We start from the raw sequence: 5641 nt of genomic DNA, 5'->3' as shown, positions 1-5641 counted from the left end.
TATCTGAGTTTCAAAAAAAAAAAAAAGAATTAATTTATTTCCACTTTTTCCAAGATGTAAAAGTTAAGATTAGTTTTCTTAACTCTACATGAAATGTGAGTTAAGAGGGAAAGGGTAAGAATACTGCAGAATACCAGAGGTAGTGCAAAACTTCTACTCCTTACTGCTTTTATTTCGTCAAAGAAGAGCTTACCTTTTGAATGTAAGGGAAAAAATTGAAGTTGTACTGTTCTCTGTAGTTTAAACACTGATATTTCTTTATTTCCAAAGAGATAATTTAGACATAATGTTTTATCACATGTTTACAGACAGTTCTGGGTATTTTAAGTATATGTGGATATTAAAGATATATATGCTAAAAGAATTTTAAAAGCTTAAATATACATAGTACTTGCTTCTTGCCAATATAAGAAATTACTTTAGAAGCTTTTATGAAGCAACATTAAGAACTTAATTTTACTCATTACACTATTTAGATTTGTATTAATATTTTTTAACAGATAAATTCACAGAAACATGATCCAAAAGGTTAAAAGTCAATGTGATGCCATGTTACACACATTGCACCTAGTGTTTTGAACTTGTTTTAAAATACTACTAATGGTCATTTCTCAATCAAGTCAGTTTGAAGTTTGTTTTTTAATAAATTATTTACAAAGAAGTAACCTAGACAATCCCAGTGTAGACTTTAAACACTGTTGCTAAGATCAATGGGCTAAAGTCTGAGGTGAAACCATTTCCTAGTACCAAAATAGTTTCTAAAAATATTGATAATACAATGGAAAAAATAGTAAAGTTACAGTAAAGAAACCATCAGGTTAATCAATTGGCAAATGGTAATATCTCTAAAAATCATTCACAGCAGTATCATGTAGCACTTGATCAATGAACCATTGAGAAGGGCACAACACTTTTGTACTATTCTTGCCAAAAATCTCTAACTTCAATCTAATCATGAGAAAACATCTGAAAAACCCACTTTAAGCAAAATCCCACAACACACACGGCCAGTCCTCTTAAAAGTCTCAAGGCCATTAGATAAAAGGAAAGACTGAAGAACTATAATTTTGGGGACTCTATAAAGAAACATAACAACTAAGTGCAATGAGATATCCTGGATTGGATCCCAAAATAGAAAAAGGACCTGACTGGGAAACTTCTGAAATTCTAGTAAAATCTGTAGTGCAGTTAATTTTATATTAATATTTATTAATAATTTATTTATTTATTTATTTATATTAATTTCTTAATTTGATAAGTGTACTATGATACAAGATGTTCAATGGGATCTCTACTATTTCTAAGTTTTAAATGAATGAAAAAAATTTTAAAAGAGTAGATACTAGTACAGGTGAAGAGTCTTAAGACTGAATATAATGTGTTGACTTTAAATACTAACTCAAACAAACCAAATTTGGAGGATACGTTCTAAGACAATTTTTAAGAGAGTGGAAAACTGCATGGTCTGGGTAGTTGACCACAGTAAAAAAACTATTGTTAACTTTATTGATGCTAATAATAATATTATGTTTATGTCTGAAAAACATTCATGTACTTAAAAATATAAACTGTTATGTGGAGGGGAAATGGGAAAAGGTTATGACTATTCACAATTTCATTTATTATTTTACTTGTAAGTATACAAATGAAAGCAATTTAGTCTTCATCATACTAATATGCAGATACAACAATTCTTTCACAATAAAATAAATGCTATTAACCAACATGTTTTTAAATCATTATCTCAAAGACCCTTTTATTTCTGTAATGGTAAAGATAAAAAGGCTCCATTTTAAACACAATATATATTATCTTTTATCCTCATAACTTACGAAGTTGCTACCAATCTCATTTTACAGATGAGAAAACTAAAATTCGAATAAGCTATGTAAAATGATGGCTTTAAGTGGCTGATTCCAGAAACTCCACATAATACATCTTATATCCCAGTATATACTCCTACAAACAGTAACCCAAAGGTCCATCACCTGAGCTAGTCTTTTATCTTATTTTATTTTATTTTATTTTATTTTGGTACAGGGGATCAAACTCAGGACCTTGTGCTTGCTAGGCAGGTGCTATGCTGCTGAGCTAAAAACCCCGGCCCTGAGCCATTCTTAATATACACAATACACTCTAATTTGTTTTATCCTATTTTATTTCTTTTTGGGGAGTGCTGATTGCAACCCAGTAAAGTGTTCACAATAACTAACAATAAGTCACCATCTGAAGTTGAAAACATCTCACTAAGCTCCACTAGCATTATAACATTCTTTGTCTCATATCATACACAGCCCAATTTACATTTAGTTTGCAGCCTCTTGTGGTGGCACAGGCCATAATGCCATCACTCTGGGAAGCTGAGGCAGGAGGACTACAAACTCCAGCCTAGCCTAGACAATTTAGTGACTTAGCTAGACCTTGACTCAAGTAAAAAAATAAAAGCTGGGGATGTAGCTTGGTGCAAAAGCCCTGGGTTCAATCTCTAGGACCAAAAAAGAAAACAACCCCCCCAAAAAAAACTGAGCCTCTGAACTGTGATAATTTCAATTGTCTCATTATAATAAAATCATAAGTAGGCAATACACTTGTCAAATTATACTTATAAATCAAGATAGTACATAATTTTAAGTTAGCATTAGTTTATAATGTTCACATTGGCTTCATTTAAAAAATACTTACATGAACTTTAAATGTGGACCTTTTTTTTTTAAGTCACATCTAACCTTATAGAAATACAAGGCATATACACTCAAAGTAAAGACAAAGAAATAAACAGAACTAGGGCCTGGGATTTAGATCATTGGTCCCATCACCTGCCTCACAAGTAAGGTACAATTTTGATCCCCGGTTAAAATAAATAAATAAATAAAACAGAAAAAAATAGAACCCCAACTACGACTCTAAAAGCAGACTAAATAAAATTGCACTAAAAAAGGATAGAATAAAATTTGTTGTCAGACATTTTCTTCTCATGAAGATACTTTGAAAAGGTTTATAATTAAAAATTTCAAAGTGATTAAAAAAGTTTAATCCTTTGCTTTATCAGATATGCTGGTAATTTTTATTAATAGTTTTTAAACTCTACTAAAAATAAATGCTTGAAGAGTTCAGATTCATTATAATTTCTCCTCAAATGAGAGCAAGTTTTTAAAAGCTGGTAATTAATCCTATTCATCATTCAAACTTGTATACTAAAATATATTCAAATGCTATTTTAAAAAAACTATATTCGCTATAAATTTAATAACTATTTTCTCCCTATATATGAACAATATACAGGAACATTTTAAACTCCACTAAGAATCCATATCCCTAAAGTAATGTCTCTGTCTTCACCATTTTATTTCTCACAAGATTATTCCTGTTAGCGCTGCCTAGGAAGACTCAACAACCTTTACCTCATCACAATGGTAACATGGAAGTTTTTACCATATCAAGGAAACATAAATGTATTTCCCAATATACAAGTTAGTAAATCAAAATCTTCAGTTTCATGCAGTGCAACAAATAATTTGAGTAAAAGGTGATTAAAAACTTTACAATTTTGAATATTTTTTCTAATTATAATTAGATATTTGCTGAATTCTAACAAAGCAAAAAAAAACCTGATTATTTCTTAAATTTAGATCTCAACTTCAATTCAATATGAAGCATAACAATGTGGATTTTCAGATGTACTGTATATGATTTACTTGAAATAACCAAATTCAAAGAATGCAAAAAGAAAGCCAGGTGTGGTGGTGCATGCCATTGAGAGGATCCAGTGAATTCAAGGCCAGCCAAGACTACATAGTGAGTTCAAGGTCAGCCTAGACTACACAGCAAGATCTCATCTCAAAAATACAAACAAAAAGAAGTCAAAAGATTCATCAGAACTTAGGGACAAAGACAAACCCAAAGAACAAAATGAAAAACATCGTTACAATCAAAGGAAAACATAAACAAGATGCCATGTTTATGCAACAATATGAGAAAAAGTTTTATTTTTAATTGTAATAATTTAGTTTCCAAGCTGATGGAAAGCTCCATGAAGTGGAGAAACTGATACCTAAAGCCTTAGAAAGCTAATATAATCATTCCTTTAGGAATTAATGCTGAAGAAACAAAGAGGCAGACTAAATCTTAATAACAAAGTTGCTCCTCATAAAATCAGTTATAAAAGCTAAAATTAGATTCAACATTTGTTGCATGCATCCTATGAAATTCTGCAAAGTCATCAAACATATTTAAGGATATGAAAACATGTGAGTTTTCTAAATCCAAAATAAAAGACTATGTGCAGTATGATCATATTTTGATTAAGACAGAAAAAGACATAATGAAAAGAGGAAAAATGCTAATGTTGCTTATTATTGGAAAACTTTTTATCAAATTTTCTTGAATGAAAATATTTCTTTTAAAACCAGAAAATATTATCAAAGCCTTCTAAGTTACATTTATGTAAAATATATTAGAAAAGTTAGCCAGCACAAATAGCAGTGTCAATGAAACATGCAGCCTTCATCACCGATATCCATAATTTCACTTCAAAAAATGAGTGACAGAAACACTGAAGGAACAGATTCAAAGGTGGGAGTTAGGAAAAGCTGAGAATAGAAGTCTAGTTACTAAAATCAGGATTAAAGTAAGTCAATTACTTCACACTAACAAAGTTCCAAATACAAAATTATTTTTGAGAAACTGCACAAACGCTAAGTATTCTGAATTCTAAAAATTAGGGAATTTTTTTTCAAGAAAATTATCCCCAAATTCCCCACTCTATTTCTTTTATGACTCCCGCCCAAGGCCTCTTTCCATAACCTAGTAACCTATATAACATCATCAACACTCAAAGAAAGTTTTGAAAAAAAGGAACAGCATGCTCAACCTAAGAAAAAAACACCAGCCACAACCTTCTCCTAACCCTTCTCTCACCTGGCCATAAGTCAGAAGCCTCTGAGAAGCATCACTGTCATCTCCCAATGCCACTACAACGTCTGAAGTTAAGAGGCTGCAAACAAAATGACTCTCCTCCATCTCTTGTGACTAGTTTTACCTTCCTGAAGGAACCCTGGCACAGGAAAGATTCCGGTCCTACAAGGACCACACCTTATTATGCTTTGTTGATGCCACTTGCCACCTAGCCCAGCCGGGATAAGTCTGATGAATAAATGAAGAACGTAGACATGCATTCTTATTAAAGAAAGTATGAGTGTATGTGTACACAGAGTACTTCAAGAATACCTAAGGTATGATAACCTTTCGCTGCTGTCAAAACAAGTAAGTCCCCTATATGAAAAAATAAATTACAAGCCTGCTTAACCCATTCTGCAGGTTAAATAACATCTTTGGAGTGTATATTCCAGCGACTCTAAGACATACCTCAACTGACCCTTCCCGCATCCCGGTCTCTGCCCTCCGGCTGTTCTTTCTGATCCTTCGCCCAAACCCCTGATCAATGGCCGGGAGAGACCTCCGTATCGCTTCTCCCAACAGCGGGTCCAGAACCCACCCAGTCCCTCGAGCAAACTCCCTTTTGCCAGATCCCGAGCAGCCGGCCAGCGGGAGGCCGGGGGTTGCCACCACGCCGGAAAAGTAAAAGTGGGCGTCTGCTCAGCGTGGGGTTAGCTTTCCCCTGGACCCTGACACGGCCCGAGTC

The sequence above is a fragment of the Fukomys damarensis genome, unplaced genomic scaffold, assembly GCF_012274545.1.
Source record: "Fukomys damarensis isolate Sample0158 unplaced genomic scaffold, DMR_v1.0_HiC HiC_scaffold_14, whole genome shotgun sequence".
NCBI lineage: Eukaryota > Metazoa > Chordata > Mammalia > Rodentia > Bathyergidae > Fukomys > Fukomys damarensis.
This window is presented reverse-complemented; position numbering follows the sequence as displayed.